Genomic DNA, 21,064 nt, shown 5'->3' with positions numbered 1-21,064 from the left:
CCTCTGTGTCCCTCCGGCAGGTGGGACTCGACATCTCTTCTGGTCACGAAGACGTCGCCGGGGGTGTGATGATCTCTGATAAAGCCCCAACCGTGCTGCAGTTGGAATTTAATTACAGTCCCGATGGCACGGGGACCGTGGGCTGCACGGGGGTTCCTTCGGGTCCGGCTCTTTTGTTCTGCACTCTTTACTTGCAGCCGCTCCTCGCGGACCCGTCTCTTTCCTCTCTCTGTCGAAGACCTCTAACTGCTGCCGGCAGCACTCTGCACGCTGGGCTGCGGCCGCCCGGGTCTCTTGGGTGAACCCGATGAGGTCTTCTCCAGTGGGGTCCCACGTGAACTGCACCTCCTCCAACGAGAGTGGGGTGATCTTGGCGGGCGCCGGAGCCGGGATCAGGGGCTCATCCAGAGGCCGTTCCCTCCGGAGTCGGGGATGGTGGTACTCCGGTGGCCACACAAAGGGCTGCCCATCCGGGCAAGTGTGCTGGGCCAACAAGTCCTCACCCAGGTGCGGCACAGTAGAAGTTGAGGGCGCGGTGGTGGTAGCGGCACCCAGGTTTACCAGGCCTTGCGACCAGGCTTGGGGCACCCTGAACGTAAAGGGCACCGTGAAGACGGCGGCGCCCGGGTTTACTTGACCTTGCGACCAGGCCGGTGGCTCAGTGGAGGTAGAGGGCGCTGTTGGTACTGCGGCGCCCGGGGGCACTCGACCTTGCGACCAGGCCGGTGGCGTCTCCTGCTTGGCCGCGCTCAGGGTTGAGGCGCGTGACGTCACAGGGGGCGTGGCCGCGGCTTCTGTTTGAGGCCTAGTCGGGAGCGGTGACGGTGCAACGACGGGCACGGCAGGGGAAATTTCGAGCTCTGCGACGGGGAGCTGGGGCAGGCTCACGGCTTCTCGGCTCGGGGTAGTGACGTCCCCTTTACCTTCCTCCGTTTCTTTAGCTCCTTCCTCGGCGTCGTCTCCGGCCTTGATTCCTCCTGCACCATCCTCAGAGGCGGTCTGACTCCTCGTCTCGGGTGGCGTGCTCCGTTGGCGGGTTCCAGCCTGCAGGGCCATCTCTCTGCTCCACTCCGTCAGCGTTTCTCGCTGCACCTGGGCCATCCTCCGTGCGAGGCGCTCCAGCTCGGTCTGCGCACACTCCCGGTCTCGGGGGAGCTGTGCCAGGATCTCCACCAGTTCTTGTGGAGTGGCAGCTTGCAACAGGCTCCTGACCACAGGGTCGGTGCTGCCTGACTCTCCCTCCATCTCCGGGTACGGCTTCTCCAGACTCCTCCAGGCTGCACCCATCTTCTCTCTTTTGTTCTTGGTCCGCCCACACTGAGGGTGGTCCCGGGGCAACTTGGTGATTGTCAGTCCCAGGGGCAGTCCCCTCACGCTGATGGACATCTCAAGCATCACAGTCTCTGCTGGTGGGGGCGGTCTTCGTTTTTGGCGCCATTCTTGGTCCTGGCCCACGATGGGAGGTGGCCTCTTGCCACCCTCTGGCACGCCCATAATGGCGTCCGCTCTGCCAAGGCGGGAAATCTTCTCAGCTGGCAGGAACCGCTTCCCAATGGCGGGAAACTCTGTGGATGGCGGGAAAAGACCGCAGATGGCGGGCAAACGGCGGGAACCGATCCGAGATGGCGTCCGATGGCGGGGACCCTCCGGAATCGGCGGGAGACTTCTTTTTGAGGTAAATGCGAACTTTTCTTCAGGCACGCAGTACCCGGTGGTTGCGGGCACGAAATCCTGCCGACTACGCCAAAGTTGACGCGCCCCCTGGGCCATGTTCAGGGGATACCCGGAGCCGGATCTGAGTAGGGGTAGTAGTCCTTGTGGCGGTGACCCGGTCCGTGCCCAGGGTGTCAAACTAAGTGTGTGGCAGTCTTTGTAGATGTTGCTTAAGTGTCGACTACGCCACCCGTTGATTTGCGGTCACAAGACCGCCGCTGCAGAGCAGTCCGCTGAGGCCGGTGGTATATGTGCAGCAGTGATGGTATAACCCCCAACGGGAGGGGTATGGCCTCAGGGCAGCAGATGTGGATGATGGGGGTTGTGATGATGCAGGAAGGAGAGGCAGAGTCAGGAGATGCAGTTTCAGGGTTTTTACTCACTGATGTTGCTTTAGTCACTCTGGCCTTGAGTGACCACCCGAGCCGTGCTGCGTCCACCAGGTCCTGGACTCGGCTAACCCCCAGGCAGTCCGGAGCATGGTCCTGAGCTTCCCTGTCTCTCTCTCTTCCTCCTGGCCGTTCCCACCAGGGATCCACCTTTGGCCGGCTCCCTCGGGTCTCTTGGTGGTCAAACCTCCTCTGGGTTCCCTGACCCTATGCTTGGTGTGCCTTTCTGGTGGATTTGGTGAGGGTCGTGGCAAATCTTGACCACGACCTCCGGTTCCTGGCTGAGGATTAGTGGCCTCCACCAGTTCGGGTTCCGGTACCCGTGTCCGCCAACCCTTCACCCTTTCTGGTCTGTTTCTGGGTTCTTGGGGTTCCCTCTGTCTTTCTCTCTGGGTCCTTCTTACTCCTCTCTCTCTGCAGGCCTTGCTCTGGAGCTGGGCCCAGCCGGAGCCACAGCTCCCTGTCAGCCCTCCTGGCTGAGCTCCTCTGCTCGGCTTCTCCTCAGGCTGAACTGACCCTGATCTAAGATGGTGCCCACCTTATATACTCCCTCTATGTGTGAGCCCAGGTGACCAGCACCCAATGAGCTCCTAGCTTTACCCAGACTACTCCCCCTATCTGCCCCTACACTACTGGGATGTTCCACCCCCCTCCCACTCCAGCCAGGGACAGACGCTGTCGTACCTGCACATTTACTTGGTGGGAGTACCGTTGTCCTGTCCCCCGGAAATGGGATGTATGTAGTGCATGCAGCCTACTGAGCACAGTTCCACACTCCATCCTTACCCGGGAGTGGAATACCACACCTCTGGGTTGAGGTGCAATACCCCTGTAGCAGCCGAATCCTCAGGGTGCTACACATGCGCAGTCTATAAAGGCTTCAGACAGAGACACGCATCCCCGGTTATATTATAGACTAGATGGTGGCCCGATTCTAACGCATCGGGCATTCTAGAATATGTATGTAGTTTTGGGCATGACCAATCAGCGAAGCGTGGTTCAAATCCCGCGCCAATTCGCGGCCTGACTGCACCTGTCGCTGATTGGTCGCGGGCGGCTGGCGCGACCAATCAGCGACGCAGGATTTCCGTTACAGACAAACAGACAGAATTAGACGATTATATATATAGATGTGATATACAGTAAGTATTAAATCAGATACAAAGAAAGCCAGTTCTGATATTCTCTGGGGGTGTGCTCTTTATCCTCTGCCTGACACCTCCTGCATATTATTGGACGACGTCATACAGAGGAAAAGTAAATGCCCCTTTAGTTGAAGGGGAAATTGGCGTAAAGTTTACAAGTTAATATCTCTGCAATGGAGATGAGAAATAAAAGAAACCGTGTTTTATTCACATCTTCAGCCACTTGAATGTAAAGTAACCAGTTCCTCTTTAAAGGGAATCGTTTAATAATATGAACCTGGCCCAAACCACATATATAGACATGCAGATCCTTGAAAGCTAAGTCCAATGACACCTTTATATCTTTTATCTGCTGCTGCATACCCAAGAAATCAGTTTTGTAACTGGGCTTAAAATATGATAACTAATGGGTGACTGGTCGGGTGGGCACTGTTTTCCTTAGACTAATTGTTCTACAGTCCCACTAATCATGTTATCATGCCCTGTGGGTTTGAGTGACATTATTTGCAAGACCAGTGCCACTAACAGCTCTTTGTAAATTTCAGCATCTCTGATAATGCACAGTAAGCCAGGTACACTGTGCATGGCCGGGTATGCAGCTTTGACGCAGGAAACAGCCGGCTGTGGAATTTGCAGAGAACCGTCTGTGAAGGCGGACTGTGTCCTGTCATCATTGCCTCTAGTTAATACACAGTGCGCCGATAAACTTGGGGTGCGTACGCCGGACTTACTGCGCAATGTCAAAGAGCCAGTGGTAACAACGCTGTTGTAAATAATGTGACTCATGGTCACAGGGGTATAACGTCATTAGTGGGACAATTAGTCGGAGGAAAACAACGGCCCCCACAACTAGTCCCCCACTACTTAGCAAATTGCAAGCCCTGTTATAAAACTGATTTTATGCATAGGCAGCAATTAAGAAGTCAAAAAAAGCCTTGTAAGAAGGGTATAAAGGGATCAATAAAAAAGTGGCTATAAATTGGAGATCCTGACCGGTTCCCTTTAAAGTAAAAATTTATTGGAAATTAATAGACATGAATATTAGTCATGGGCGAGCACTAAAATGCTCGGGTGCTCGTTGCTCGGGTCGAGCACATTGGAATACAACGAGCCCAATGCAAGTCTATGGGAAACTCGAGCATTTTTCAGGCGGCTCCCCCCTGCGGTCTGCAGAGGGCCTAAAAATTGCCCAAATCGATGGGAACAGTGCTCAAATGACATGGGAACAGCATGGGGAAGACCCCTGGAAGCATTTCTGACTCCAGGGTCACTGCTGTCAACAACGTTGTCAGAGTATTACACCACTTTTACGGACTCACAATAAAACATACAAAAACAAAACCAAAATGGATTTTCCTGGGAAATATGATAAGGAACATCCTTTCCAGGGTAATGACTTGTATATAAGGTAAAATAAATAACCAAAAACAAAAATACTCCTCCACACCATAGGCTATGTTCACACATAGCGTTTTTGATGCGTTTTTGCACTATTGCATTGCTTTCAACCGTGACAATAGCATTCACTGGGAAATGTCATTTTAACATTTTACAACCTTATCTGGCCATGTGGTGTGTGAGACATGATCAGACACATCCTGTTTCATTTATGATGGAGGGACTCTGAAAGTCACAAAGCCTATTTTTATAGGGCCATCAGGCGGCCTTTACTATTCTTAAAGGGCCAGCAGTCGGCCCGCACTATTCTTAGAGAGCCATCAGCCGGCTATGCTTTGTTGTTCCCATTACTTAAGAGTGGGTTTCCTATACTGTTATTGCGTATGCAGTGAGTGGCAAGGCTGCCCAAAAGATGGACGCACCCCAATACCCCTTTGAAGAGACTTAGAGGAGACTTAGAAAACAATGTTGCCATTATTAGGAAGTGGGTCTCCCATAGTATTGACCTATGCAGTGAATGCAAGGCCTGCCAAAAATTGGGAGGCACTCCAATGCAGCTTGGAAAAGGTGTGGAGGAGGGCCTCATAAAAAAAATGTTCCCATTAGAAAGGAGCGGGTCTCCTATACTTGTAATGACCATGCACTAAGTGTATGGGCTGACAAACATTTACCCCTGGGGGGTATACATGAACATACTATATAAAAAAAATTTTTTTACGGGCATCATAAACACCCTTTAAATAAATTATGTGGGTGTTGCACCGGTCACCCTGGTGATATGGTGGTGGAGGATGAGGATGAGAAGAAGGAGGACAAGAGCAAATAGCCAAAATCAGGAAGCGTATACCCAACAACTGCCCTCTTCTGGACACAAATCCTTTCCAACATCTGCAATGTAGAGTTCCAACGCGTTGGGACATCACACACCAGTCAGTGAGCCGGAAGCTGCAAACGCTGCTGAAGCACGGCAAGGGCGGTGGAAGCTGTAGCTGACTTTCTAAAATGGGCACACAGGTGGCGTACTTTGACAAGCAGATCCGGCAGCTCCGGGTAGCTGTTGAGAAACCGCTGAACCATGAGGTTAAACACATGTGTGAGCTCGCCTCGCCTCAGAGCCGCCACCATGTTCCAGCCATTGTCACACATGGCCAAGCCTGGCTGTAGGTTCAGCGGTGTGAGCCTCAGATCTGCCTGCTCTTTCAGAGCTGTCCACAACTCTTCAGCATTGTGCGGTTTGTCACCTAAGCATATTAGCTTCAGCACAACCTGTTGCCGCTTGGACGAGGCAGTGATTCCAGCTTGTGACTGATGTGGTCATTTCGGAGATGGAGGCTGAAGAGTAGAAGGATGAGGAGCAGGAGCTGTAGACTGTGAGGGCAACCCTGATTGACCTATGGCCCGCAATCCTCGGCGTCGGGAGGATGTGTTCCGTCCCAAAGTCCGACTGGGTCCTGGCTTCCACTATGTTAACCCAGTGTGCCATCAGCAAGATGTACCGTCCTTGCCCACAAGCACTTGTCCACGTGTCCATGGTTAGGTGGACTTTCCCTGTAACTGCATTGTTGAGGGCACGGCTAATGTTGTAGGACAAGTGCTTGTGTTATGCGGACGGCACACGGGGAGAAATAGTGGTGGCTGGGGACTGAGTACTGAGGGACGGCCACCGCCATCAGGTTGTTGAAAGCTTCCGTCTCCATGAGCCTAAAAGGCAACATTTCGAGCAAAACCAGTCACGAAATGTGGGAATATAGTAGTGTGGCCTGTGGGGTGTTGGCTGCGTATTTGCGCTTGCGTTCCAAGGATTGGGGTATGAAAAACTGAACGCTGCGCTGGGACAAGGACATGCTTGCTGATGTGCCGCCTTGTCTTCCACTTCCGCACCCTGGTCCTCCTTCTGACTTTCTGGCAATTGTGTCTCATCATTGTCCACCTCTTGTGACACTTTCCCACCGTCGCCTTCGTATGACCTTGGCAGCTCAAATATTTGGGCATCGCTACATGCGATCTCTTCTTGCCCCGCTTCAAGTGGACCAGGCAAGAGGCCGAATTTATAAATGGAAAAGTGAACAGCTCTTCGGAGTGTCCAAGATTGGGATCAGTTGTCTCTGGATACTCGGCATGGTGGGAGGAAGGAGGATCAGGGTGAGGAATATGCGGTCCAGACTTACGGCTACTGAGACTTGACCAAGTGGAAGACAGGGTGGTGGTGGCTAAGTGACTGGAAGCATTATCTGCTATCCAACCAATAACCTTTTCACACTGCTCTGTGTTCAATAGTGGTGTACTGTGGTCCTCTAATAATTGGGACAGGAAGGTCAAGCGAGAAGATGTGGGTGTTTGTTGTGGCACAATTTCAGCTTGCCCACGGCCACGTCCTCTGCATGCACCATCACCATCATGTCCAGTTCCCCGTCCGTTGCCACATGCCTTGCCCATTTTAAATGGAGGACAATGTCGTCCACGCTCACTACAAATGGCTGAATTTGGAGCAAACTTATATGTGATCTGTGTGACAGACAAACCACAGTTTTAAATAGCTGGCCTGTAGGTAACTATTTTTAACAGCGACGACTTTGTGTCAGTAAGTTCACTGACACACTGAAACAAAATTTCAATGGAGGCCAATGGAGCGCAATTATATGTGATCCATGTGATGGACAAACCACTGTTTTAAATAGTTGGATTTTTAGTGCTGTAATATGGAAAGGACCTGGCTGTATTCTGCAGTGCCAACAACCAAATGGCGCAGAAAAACAGTGTTCTCTGCATTGACTTTTAAGCAAATAGTCAGGATAAAGATAAAAAAAAAATGATTCCTGATACCTGGGGCGATTTCTACAAATATCTGTAAAAGCACCAGCAGACAGAACTGGAATGGAGCCTCTTGCTATGTGCACTGCAGTCTGCTATATACCCTGCCTGCCTGCCTAGCATGGAGGCGCTAGGTCTGATATAGACCTGATGACCCTGTGCGGCCAGCCAATCACTGTAATGCCACAACCAACATGGCTGCGGCATTACTGTGTGTGGCAGACAATCCCTGCATGTTGACTGGTACTCTAAAGAGCGCCAAACATGCAGGGAGGGGACCCGAGCTCCCACCGAGCAACCCCGGAAGCAGTGAGATGCTCGGGCGAGCAGTTGCGAGCAGTGAGATGCTCGGGCGAGCAGTTGCGAGCATGCTGGCTCATCACTAGTTACGGTTCATTACAACATTCCACTCTAAAGCTACAGAATTACGTGACTGTCTTAACAAATCATGGCCCATCTTAATGGCTAACCCCATATTGACAAAATATCTACCAGAGAGACAGCAAATCACCTTCAGAAAGGCAAAAAATCTCTGTGATCATCTTATGAGAAGCCACTATTATCCTACCACTCCCCCTAATTTTTTGAAAAGACCACCTCCAGTAAATGGATGTGTACCATGTGGTTGATCTGTGGCGAGTCCTAATGTCGAACATGCTAATTCTTTCACAGATTCCCAGGGCTCTAGGACCTATTACATCACCAAACCAATAACTTGTACCTCTAAAGCGGTGGTCTATTATGCGACATGCTGCTGTCCTAAAATCTAAGGCTCACAACTAGATAAGACAAGAACACGTGAACACGTCCTAGGTATTGAAGCGGCGGTAAATGAAACGGATATTTCTACGTTAAAACTATTCCCAAGCATTTGAGAATACACCATAAGTGTGACGCATCTAAACTTAAAGTTCGGGGTATTGACATGATCACCACTAATATTAGGGAAGGTCGAGTGAGCCAACTATTAGCCCAGAAAGAGAGAAGATGGATTTGGACTTTGATCACCTATATCCACATTGTTTTAGCTATTTTATTTGTCTTACCTTTTTATCTAGTATGGTTGGGTAGTAGTTAATAATTTCTATCTGTCAATGACGTTGAGGACTTCCATTCTGCTATTGGATAACATGGACATAATTGCTGGCACTGTATTGTCTCTCAAGATCTGTAACTTTTTTTCTGTGTGGGCATTTTTTGTCCAGTTATTATTGTATATATTTCGCATTTATAGATCGATATTTTGAGAGATATTTTCGTATATCTTATTATGCATTTATACTATGATCTCATATAATCGTGTTATACTTCATGCTTTTCTTAAATATATACTTTGTTTTGTCATGGCCAATTAACTTCTCTGACTTATATAGAACTGGCTATCGCCTATACCCCTTAGATACATATATACATTTGGGCTATGCTATTATTGACAGTTTACCCCATTATGCTTGTTTCTTTTTCTCTCCGGTTGTGTTTGACTATATGTCTGTGGACTGGGCGGTACGCATGGCTTCACTGTTCTCTGTGGTGACCTCGCTGGCCGTCCAATCTGTGCTCCATGACGTGCGGTCACGTGGTTCCCCACGTGCTTGCGGAGTAATGGATCATATGACGCGGTTGCCATGGATGCGGCGGTGTAGCAGTGATTGCCATGTGTCATGCCACGCCCTCCCCACACCCATTGGCGGAGAGACTACACACCCCCTTTTCTATTAGCTCAAGGGCCCTGTTTAAACCCTACCCACCTTCATTGACGCCACCTCCTGACGAAGGCAGCCGTGCCGAAACGCGCATCAGGGTGAGCGCAATTGAGGAGCGTGTTCACATCCACTGTGGCTGTAAGTATTCTATAGGGTTCATGCTACACTCTTTTTGCTGCCGTTCTTTAATCTTTTTTCCTACTTAGATGCATTTTCTAGGCTATGTATTAGGATATACTTTTACCCTGTAGCCTAAGAGGTCAGGGCACTGATACCACTTATAAAGATCTGCTGTCCCCGGTATGAGCTATCTATATTAGTCCCTATATATAGACAGCGGTGTGACTAACCTCTTATATAGCAACTACTTCTGACCTACCTCATAAGCACCTGCACTTTTATTGAATGCTTCACTGCATTTTAACAATATATTCTTATTTTTTGGCAGCCCAATTATGTACTTACATCAGAAAAGAATCATGTTAATTTGTCTCATGCTCCTCATTAGTGCTCCTCCATTGTTTTACTATTAACTGTCTCTGTGATTCATATTTTTTTCCTGTATAAATTATAATTAATAACATTTTGTAATTTTTTCACTATTATATGGGACTCTGACGTGAAGTTTTTTCCTCTTGTTTCTTATGTATGGAGGAGGATGTGGGGCCCATTATACTGTATACTGGTTGGCCCACGACTTTGTCAAAGTTTTCATGTTTTGAGTTTTACATTCCTGATGTAGAATCAGTCTGGGTAAATGTACATGGACATGGCAATAATGGAAAGCTGCTAATTGGACTTAGCTACAAGTTTCCTAATATAGCTGAACACGTAGAGGAGGAAATGCTGCAACAAATTAAAAAGGCAACAAAAAGAAGTCATGGTGAAAAGTGTTGGATCCCTTGAAATTGTTCCAGAAAATGAAGTAATTCTCCCAGAAAATTATTGCAATTACATGTTTTGTTATACACGTTTATTTCCTTTGCGTGTATTGGAACAACACAAGAAAACAGAGAGAAAAAGGCAAAATGAACATAATTTCACACAAAATAGGCCGGAAAAAAAGGTAGGTAAACAACTTTGTTTCAAGCATGTGAAGCTTGTTCAAACGCAATTGTGGCAAGTAACAGGTGTGGGCAATATGAAAATCACAACTAAAACTAGATAAAAAAGGGAGAAGTTGATTCAATCTTTCCATTGTGTGCATATGTGTGCCACACTAAGCATGGACAAAACAGAAAAAGGAGAAGAGAACTGTCTGAGGATTTGAGAACCAAAATTGTTGAAAAATATCAACAATTTCAAGGTTATAAGTCCATCTTTAGGGATAAGCATGTTCCTTTGTCCAAGGTAAGCAGCATAATCAATAAATTTACAACCCATACAGTCAAATATGGTGGAGGTTCAAAGGTGTTTTGGGGTTGGTTCGCTGCCTCTGGCACTAGGTGCCTTGACTGCGTGCAAGACATCATGAAATCTGAAGATTAGCAAAGGATTTTGGGTCACAATGTAGTGCCTAGTGTCAGAAAGCTGGGTTTGCGTCCTAGGTCTTGGGTCTTCCAGCATGACAATGACCCCAAACATACTTCAAGAAGCCCCCAGAAAATGGATGGAAACAAAGTGCTGGAGAGTTCTGACCAGCAAGGAGTCTGGATCTAAATCCAATTGAACACCTGTGGAGAGATCTTAAAATTGCTGTATGGAGACAAATATTACAATTTGAGAGTCCTCAGTTTTTGATACCATCTTTTCAGTTAGCCATTAGTCAGTAAGCTTTCGAGACTACTTGGGTCTCTTCATCAGACATAGTATAACACAAAATCTGAAGAGTCACATATTTATACACAACATGGCACAGGAATAATGCAATAGATAACACAAGTGATGTGAAGCAGAAATATCAGTTTTGGAAAGGGAGAAGCAGTTGTGGCCGTAAAAATAAGTGGCCACAAGTAGATCTATTCTTTTTGTCTTTTTTTGTGTGGCGATGAGAATTCATCCTTGTTCTAAGTTTTTGCCTTGTCTCCCCTACATACAGACCCCCAGTTGGACATTTGGTACATATAATTAAGTACATTAGATGTGATGCAGCTGAAAGTACCTGGGATCTTGTGGTCCTGATGTGAGTTGGGATCTTTATCTTGTCCGTGGTCATTATAAATGGACAGGTTTTACATATACAGTGGATGAGGATTTTTTTTGTAAGTTTCACCAAGAAGGTGAAACTATCCTCCCGGTCAGTTTGCTTTCCCTCCCAGTACCTTTTCATTCTAACAATGTTAGGTTTTTGAGAGATTATACTTGTTCCTTCTATTTTTTGTTCTCCTTAGCTTGCCTTCTTTGCCCTATATGAATGTGTTTTTGTTTCTCATTCAGGGTTTTCGTAATTTACTTCATACTTTCCTTTCCCCTTGTTGACAGTGTGTTGCAGCCTCCCCTCTGGTTCCTCAGGAGGTACGAGAAACTCCTCAACTGCTTATTAGGGAGTTAGGTCTGTGGTGGTGTTTTTAGTTGGGCAGCTAGGGCCTTTCTTGTCTGTACAGAGACTAGTTGGGTGTAGTTGTGCAATTCTCCCCTGTGTGGGTTCTCCAGTGGTTATCAAGATGCGCTTTCTGGTTAAAACATTTCCCACATTTTGAACAAGAAAAAGGCTTCTTCCCTGTGCAAATTCTCTGATGTTTATTAAGATGTGATTTCTGTACAAAATATTTCCCACAATCTGAACATGAAAAAGGCTTCTCCCCTGTGTGAGTTTTGTGATGTTTTATAAGAGTAGACTGCGCTGTAAAACATTTCCCACATTCTGAACATGAAAATGGCTTCTCTCCTGTGTGAGTTCTCTGATGGCTGGTAAGAGTTGATTTCTCTGCAAAACATTTTCCACATTCTGAACATGAAAATGGCTTCTCCCCAGTGTGAGTTCTCTGATGTTTGATAAGCTTTGATTTCTTTGCAAAATATTTCCCACATTCTGAACAAGAAAATGGCTTGTCCCCTGAGTGAGTTCTCTGATGTGTGATAAGGGTTGATTTCCCTGTAAAACATTTCCCACATTCTGAACATGAAAAAGGCTTCTCCCCTGTGTGAGTTTTGTGATGCTTGATAAGATTTGATTTCTTTGCAAAACACTTCCCACATTCTGAACAAGAAAATGGCTTCTCCCCGGTGTGAGTTCTCTGATGTATATTAAGATGTGATTTCTGTACAAAACATTTCCCACAATCTGAACATGAAAATGGCTTCTCCCCTGTGTGAGTTTTGTGATGCTTGATAAGATTTGATTTCTCTGTAAAATATTTCCCACATTCTGAACATGAAAATGGCTTCTCCCCTGTGTGAGTTCTCTGGTGCTTAAGAAAACTAGATTTCTGGTTAAAACATTGTCCACATTCTGAACATGGAAAAGACTTCTCCCCTGTGTGAGTTCTCTGATGTGTGCTAAGAGTTGATTTCTCTGTAAAACATTTCCCACATTCTGAACAGGAAAATGGTTTCTCTCCTGTGTGAGTTCTCTCATGCCTAACAAGATTTGATTTCTGATTAAAACATCTCCCACACTTGGAGCAAGAATATCTATTCTTCACTGTGTGAATTTTTTGATGTTTAAGAAAAGACTTTTTGAGAGGAAAACTATTTCTATATTCTGAATGTGAAAATGGCTTCTTTGCATTAGGAGCAGTTTGTTTTTTAACGCTTATTTTGTGACTTTGACTTTCCTTAGTAGTCGGTAATGAATCAGAAGACAGGACCTGTTTCATAGGATCAGATGACAGATCTTTGCTGTGAAGGGATGATGGTAGATCTGGAGTAATGGCATTCACTTCAATTGTATCCTGTGGGATCTGAAAATTATCTGATTTGAAAATTGAAGATGTCAGCTGTCCCTCTGATCTCTGGGTACAGTTATCTGCCAAGAATAAAACCAATTATTATTTTTTAATAAAAAGTCCTTGAATTTTATATTTTTGAACATTTCTACTTAAACTGTCTGTAAATAAAGGCAAGTTATATAAAATAATTCACTTATTCACCAGGACAATGACCATCTAATAGAAAACCTCATAGGATGAGCCAGTGGAGCGTGGTGTTCAACTGTTTGTTCATTCTGCCTCCCCAATATGGAGTAAAAGGCGCAGGCTCTGTCCAGCCACTAAGATTAGGGTTCCTGAGACCTGTAGTACCATCCAGTCTGGCGGTATGGGTGTGTGCTGTCCAGCTGCAGTAATCTGCTCCCTGCTTCAGCCATATGGAAAGCACCGCACCCTACTAAAGCTGGAAGCATATTGCCGGAAGCTGCCAGATCCAGCCTTGTTCTCCTCTGGTTCAGTCCTCTGTGATCAGCTCCCGGCTTGTGTATTTGGTTCCTGGTGTGACCTCGGCCCATTTACGGACTACTCTTGTGTCTTCTGATTTTGTACTTTCTCTGCCCTCCTGGTTCTGATCCGGCTACCTGACTATTCTTCTTCCCATCTCACTCCACAGAATAGCAGGTAACACCCTGGCCCAAGCCTAGGGGTCTCTGTGTAAGTCCAGATCCATGTAGAGGGGTTAAAGGGTGATGAGCAAAGTAATTTGTAAAATCTGTAAATGGAGTAGATAGTGACAAGCCTGTTGGTGGTGGCCATCTTTTGAGCTGCCAGGTGACCATGAACAGTGCCCCCAATACATTGTGTCTGCGATTTTTCCAGGAAAATCTGCATTCCTAATAGCTAAATGGCGCTCCTTCCCTTCTTAACCTGCCATGTGCCCAGATAGTAGTGTACAACCCGTATATAGGGGATTGTCAGATTCAAGAGAAGTTGGAAAATAATTTGTAAGGTCCATTTGTTTCCTATTATCCTTTGTGAAGAATTACAAAATTATCACCACATAAAGTGACACGTCAGATTTGAAAAATGGGGCCTGATTAGGAACATAAAACTGTCTGCGGGAAGGGGTTAAATCAGAGGATTACTGAAGTCAAAAACTGTGAGTATAGACAATAAAACATCTACTGAAATGATCAAACTCAACAGTCTCCATCAGAGAAAAATGAGTAACTAGTGGTGAAACCTCTCTGGGGTAATTAGAGTCTGGGGCTCGGTGGCTCTTCATCATCTAAACTATCGTAAGGGACAATATTTTCTGTCACATGAGTGTCAAGAAGAAATATTAGACATTTACAGTGAAGTTTTTTACAATACTGCAGAGCTGAGGGGTCTTAAATTTAGATCTCTGGCATTTGGAAGAGGCAATGGAGATCTTTTTGAAAGACTACCAGGGAGTTACAGAGACACATAAGTGAGGCCGGCCGATCCCACCACAATCAGACTATCATACAGAATTAACTTGTAAAAAAAAGAAAGAATATATAAATATGTAACATCCCCAACAACAACGTATGTATGAAGGGAGAAATCCAACACTAAACTGGAGATGCGCTCATTTATGGTGGACCATTGGAGGTATGATGAGTCCTGACCAGAAGAGTAGAGAAAGTATTAGTGCCCCCATTTCAGGAGAGATTGTGCAGTAATCTGAATTCTTTAGGATTGAAAACATAATGGAATTTATGACGTGGAGTGAATCCATGAAACCAGGGCTCGAGCCATGCCACCACATCTCCTGCAGGCGTGAATAGATGTATATTACAGCCATCAGCCACGCACAGCTTAGAGATATATCATGGCACAGGTGTAATGTTTTTTATGTAGTTTATCAAGATCCTGTTTGAAGTTAGTTGGTTTAAAAAGAAACTGAAAAGTATAAAGGGAAACTCTGTTGTTATTGTACAGAAATTCACACTTGTCCCTCACTGCACAGAAGGGAGAGAAGGTAGATTCATCCAATAAGATATCAGGGATCTAGGAAGCCAACAGCATCATTACCCTCCACTTTCTCTTACAGGCCCATCAGAATATTTTTCTTCAAGTGATTTTCTCACTTGTCAGCACTTTCTACGTACGCTGTCATTTGGCTTTGTAGTTTACAGATCTGGGGAGGTAACGGTCAGCGTCTATTAATCACAGGGGGTAGGTGGATCTCCAGGTTGCAAGTTCTATAGAAAAGGGCTTTCACAATTACACAAAGTAAATTGAATATTTTCGAACGGAGGAGAATGTTGTGGTCTAGCGGCAAAATGGTGATCACACGATTGTGATACGGCCGGACTACACGACTGATAAAGCAGCCACAGCCGGGGACTGAGAAGAATCTGTGACTTCTCAGAATTTAGTGGTCACTACTCACCAGGGTAGAGGATGCAGTGTCTAAGGCACGTGATCCCTTAGCCCATTCTCCCTGTCTTCTGGCCCTAAGGGATCACGTGCCTGAGACACTGCGTCCTCACCCTCCTTTCCTATTGTCATTCCCAACAAGTGGTACACTGATAAAGGTCGTATAGACCGAAACGTGAGTTGTTTTTTTTCTGCTGTGGGCTGCAATTAAAATTGCTTTTGCTAAAATTCATTACCTGAGTGCCGAGGTTTCTCTTATATTATATGCGGTTTGGACCCTACTCGTGCACCCTGGTCCAGTAGTGCTGCGTTCTCCACCACTATTACTGAGAAAAATCTGAGACTTCTCAACATTTCATGGTTACTACTCACCTGGGTAGTCATATGTAGGAATCTCCTCTTTACACCGCTCATCACCCCTCACATATGTCTCTGTAGTATTAATATGGGTCAGATCTTCACCCTGAAACAAATATTATAAAAGTCACAGACAGAAGAAGTCACATCTATGATTAGCTCTAATCCTGCCATCTCCACCGTTCTCATTACACAAGTATAAAACATAATAATGGTGGATAAAACAAGACTGAAGACATGACTTTTACAGCCGTCTACACATCATAGGGAAGATCTCATGACATCTTCTCTCTACCTGAGAAACATTGGGATCTTCTTGTTTACAGTCCTGTGGAAGAAGAGGACGGGGACATCTCTCTGGTGTTGTCCTCTTACTGGATAGATCTGGAGGAAACACATATAGGACTGAATTCATTCTTTACATACAGATAATTATAGGCCGTGTGTATTTAGTCCTGTCTATTACCTGGTGATGTGAGGGGCTGGGGAACCTCCATCATGATGTCCTTGTACAGATCTTTGTGTCCTTCTAAATACTCCCACTCCTCCATGGAGAAATAGACGGTGACATCCTGACACCTTATAGGAACCTGACACATACAATGATACCGTCATCCCCTCGATCCCTCCATAGCATTACTGTATAATGTCCCAGCATTCCCAGCAGGGTCACCTCTCCAGTCAGCAGCTCAATCATCTTGTAGGTGAGTTCTAGGATCTGGTCATTGATGTCCTCATGTATCAGGGGGTGAGGTGGAGGCCCCGTGATTAATCTCTGGTTATGGAGAGACACATTAATAAATCTCACTACAGACATTTCCAGAGTCCTCACCTCTCCAGTTCTGTCCATCTGTTATTCCCATTGATAAGAATGATGTAATGTGAGGTCATCAGAATCTCTCACCTCTCCAGTAAGCCGGAAGAGGATCTCTAGGGTGAGGTGTAATATACTCTCCGCCATCTTGTCCCTGTCCATATCCATCTTTGATGGGTAAATCAGGAAAATGTTCTTATATAGACGATCTTCACTGAGAGGATCTGAGATTGTAGAGACCTGAATGAGAAGAAGATGAGCCGATGTAACATCATAAAAATCCTGTGTAATAATACAATTACTGGAGACAATAAGGGAAACATATGAGGAGATTTATTATTTTACAGTTTTTAGTTTTTTCTTTACATCTAGTAATAAAACCTATATATTTTAGGCCACAGACAACAAGCAGTTTCTTCCTCAGAGTCTGCAGCTGAATACGTATCTCATAGACTCACCTTCCATAACGCTAATGCTCATCTCATTTTCCGTCACTGGAATTGGCATTAGCAATACTGCAGGAGATATTTATTTCACGTGACATGAGAAATAACTACTTCATGATGAGGAAACATCTTCTACTAAGGATCTAAAACCATATTTGGAGACAGTCCGTCACTGACTACATCACCACTGGCCGTCTGTATGAATTTTTCCCGTCTTCCCCGAACTGTAATCTTCTATCAAGTTAGATCTCATGTCTGATTCACACACAGAAGTTTGAGGCTTTTATAAAAGCTGTTTTGTTTGCACAAATGCCGCAGACAGAAATTATTTGATACTAAAGTCTACATGTACAGTGTATTATGGGTTTTATTTCTAGCCTTAGGATTTCCTATATTACAAGAAAAAAAACAGAAAAAAAGCAGATATTAAAATGTTTCAAAAGAAAATTTGCACCAACAATTCTTGTAAAAAGAAAAAACATGCAAAAAGCAGAAGACACATTTTGTAATTTTTTAACATGTTATGAACTCTTTTGGGCACCAAAACATAGATGTACACCTCAGGGATGGCACAGGTGCGGCTGCAATAAAATCCCTGGCAGTTTAACCACTTGCTCCTGCAAAAAGCAAACATGGCATCTAAGAAGTTTTGACAGAGTTCGGCTGAATGCCCTCCTCCCCCAAGTACTGGGCCTGTAATGTACAAAAGTCTATTAGGCCGGGCCAGAGGCAGAGTTCCATAATTTACTTTTTAACGCCTCCATAAACATTAGACTAAAGTTACATGGAAGCACTGATTTTGGTCGACTATAAAATGTATTTGGGGACCTCCCCACAGATGCAGTCAGACATACAAACCACAGGAAAGCTGGAATATTTGTGTATGGGGGGAGTCTGGAGAGATAGCCGTCTGCCAAATGATCGTTCAGCCAACACTTATCTCATGTGTATGGGGCAGTTAGTATTACACTGACAGGCAGTGATAATACGCGGCACTACAGTAGTACAGTGCATCACCTGAGCAATCAAAGGCTTCTGTGTTGTATGATCGCACTAATGAGAGTTATTTTCAAAAGTTTATAAAAAAGGTCTAAAAAAAGTTTAAAGTGAAAATATCACAGTTTTAGCAAAAATAAATATTTGTCACTATAAGGAAAACATGCATATAATGAGAAAATGGAGAGGGAGGTCAGCTCACTGTTTATTTAATGCACCTTGTCTGAAGAATACAGCATGAGCCGCCCTGGTCAGGGACTGTGAAGACCTGGGGTCTTCTGTGAGCGTAACTCTACTCAAACAACACAAGGTGAGGGTAAAACAGCATGGTAATACTTTATTGAATCACAAAGAGGACATTAAACATACAGAACAGTCCCAGCAAATACCCAAGATGGTACAACATTACATAGTCTCACCCTTCCTTCTCTGCCCGCCTGGGATAGAACAGCTGCAACTTTGGAGACTTCCAGGACCGACTACCTCAACCTGTGGCCCTCCGCTTCTGGTAGGCCCCCACAGAGAGAAGGTAGCGAGGTAGAAGACGAGGAGACCCGATGGTCCCATCCTGGCCTCTCCGAGAGTTTCCATGGGACCAGATGACCGGTGGGTCCCTCCTGGCAACTCCAAATGTCTCCATGGGTTCTAGGTGACCGGTGGGTCCCTCCCAGCAACACCAAAACAGCATATCCATGGGGCCAAGTGACTTTTTCGTCCTCTCCTGGACTTCCCAAAAGTATCCATGGTCTCTCTGATGGTTAATGGAGCAGATCTGAAACTTTCCAGTGAGGGCTGATACCCTTAGACTAGAATCATGTAGAATACAAATCTGTGTCTCTTTAGATGCCATGCAATCCATCTACTTTGCTGAAGGATGTCTCCCATTCTCCTTCCAAAGTCCTTCTGATGTTCCGTGATTCTCTGTCCCAAATTTCATTCTGTCTACAGCACTACAAACATCCTTGTTTATATTTACATCTATGTGAGGTCATAAAGCCCAGGTAAAAGAGGCAAAGGTGCAGGGATCACTTATCATTGTTTGAGCTAATCTATTTACATAGTTGGTATCACAGGGGCTGTTGTAAATAAACTTTCAGCTGACTTAGTACAATTTGTCAATTAGCACAGTAAACATGATTGTTTCCAAACGAATAGAATTCAGCATTCAGGGTTATACAAATACTATTACCTTTTTGATCAGCAAGAGAAATACAGCCCCTGACGAAGCTACTGTAGTAGCGATACGCGTAGGGCTTACCTCTCTACAGTGTACTCCCTCCGTAGGTATCTATGCCCTACGTGTATCGCTACTACAGTAGCTTCGTCAGGGGTCGTATGTTTTTTAACCACTTGTGTGTCCCTACATGAAATAAAGTTGCTATAGTATTTATTATTTGTAGTAATTCTTATTATTTTTGGATGTGCATTATCTCACTGTGCAAGCTTTTCTCTACCTACTTCTTTATGTGCTTTGTTGCACAGTTACCATTGCCCCCGTACAATATTTCAGTGATTTAGATTGTGTGGTGCCGACTGACAAATATCTTAATAGATTAATGTCTTCTAATACATTTTTTAGCGGACCTGACGTGCATCCCAAGTATTGTAGTTAACTCTCTATACACTCTATTAAATAAATGACCCCCTATAGTGTTACAATTGATGAAATTGTGTATTGAAAATTGCTGTACCGTTAGGTTTTCTTCAAATGTGTCGGTTTTATTAACATAGTTGCATGCTTTACAGGGTGTATGTCCACATTTAAAAAAACCCTTATAGGATAACCAAGTTACATTGCGTTTGATATTAGTTTCTTGCTTATTCCGCCTGGTGTAGAAGCCTTTTAGGATCCAAAACTCAAACAAAATATGCAAAAGAATTTACAAAGTCTGGAGGATGCTATCTCAGACATCAAAAAAACTAAGATTGAGAGAGATATCAAAGACTACGAGTCAAATTCAATTTACAGATGGAAATGAAACAAACCAGGAGCTACTGTTCTGAAATACAGGTCACACAATAAATTCAAAGGAAATAGAGGAGAGCGGAGGTCAGCTTCACAAATCCTAATGTGTCCATGGGTTCCTCTAATTATAATTCTCTGAGGACTTATCTGATGCAAGAAAGATGGAACAAAAATAAATTCTCAAGAACGCCCCACAATCCAGCACAAAACAACGGGCGGGCAGAAAGCTCAAACGTGCCCAGACATGTGCGTTCCACGCCGGAGGGCATCACAGTCTCCTATCTGCGCATGCGCATGTCCGGAAGCATGCGTTCCACGCCGGATCGCATATGGTATTGGATTGCATATCACAAACATAGGATTTTTCTATCTCTGAGATCAGCATCATGGGAGACTAAAAACAAGTACTGCACATCCTCCCATCATGTAATAGGCATGTAGATCTACTTTATCACTACAAAAAATATGGGATGGTGGCCCACAGTATATTCCTAAATAGTCAAATTTGACCTCTATTGCACAATTAGAGATACACACGGATCACCACACTTGTCAATGACGAAATAGTATAAGTGGAATATAATTGATAAGTAATAATTCTGATATAGAACCTCAGATATCTCGATGAAGTACAACAATATGTGAACCCTATTCACAGGGAACTGACTAGCAATGGGTAGAGCATAAAATCCAAAAATATAATCCAGAATGGGGCTGTATTCACACAAAACAGGCATAGGAAATTTGCTCATTGAGTCCCTTAGGGGCTCGTGAATCCAGTCTAACAATCCACTCACTTTCCTTTCAGAAGATACATCTATTGTGATCACCTCCTCTCACATTGGGTTTAACCACCTCAATGATAGAAAAGGAGAGGTCTCTGGTTTCACCTCAATGTGCACTGTTCATGTGTCTCACTAATGGGATCTCTCGACCATGGTGTATATCGCCCAAATGCTGCCCTACTCTCCTCCTAGACTCCCTCTTGATCTTGTCTACATATTCTAGGGGGCAGGTGCATGTGGCCATATATACTAATCCGGAGGTTTTACAGCTGGAATAATCCCACTGGAAAAAGATTTTAACCATGGAGGAACCTGAGAAAGATTTA

General features: G+C 45.0%; 1 pseudogene; it reads right to left on the bottom strand.

Annotated features, from left to right (window-relative positions):
• Window positions 1–10,117: 10,117 nt before the first annotated feature.
• The window catches only part of LOC141203906 (uncharacterized), a 48,380-nt pseudogene continuing 37,433 nt past the window's right edge, over window positions 10,118–21,064 (bottom strand).

Source organism: Phyllobates terribilis, unplaced genomic scaffold (assembly GCF_046119375.1).
Source record: "Phyllobates terribilis strain yellow unplaced genomic scaffold, ASM4611937v1 Scaffold_130__1_contigs__length_5004896, whole genome shotgun sequence".
Classification (NCBI taxonomy): domain Eukaryota; kingdom Metazoa; phylum Chordata; class Amphibia; order Anura; family Dendrobatidae; genus Phyllobates; species Phyllobates terribilis.
The sequence above is the reverse complement of the archived record's forward strand: the minus strand, read 5'-3'. Positions and strand labels throughout refer to the sequence as shown.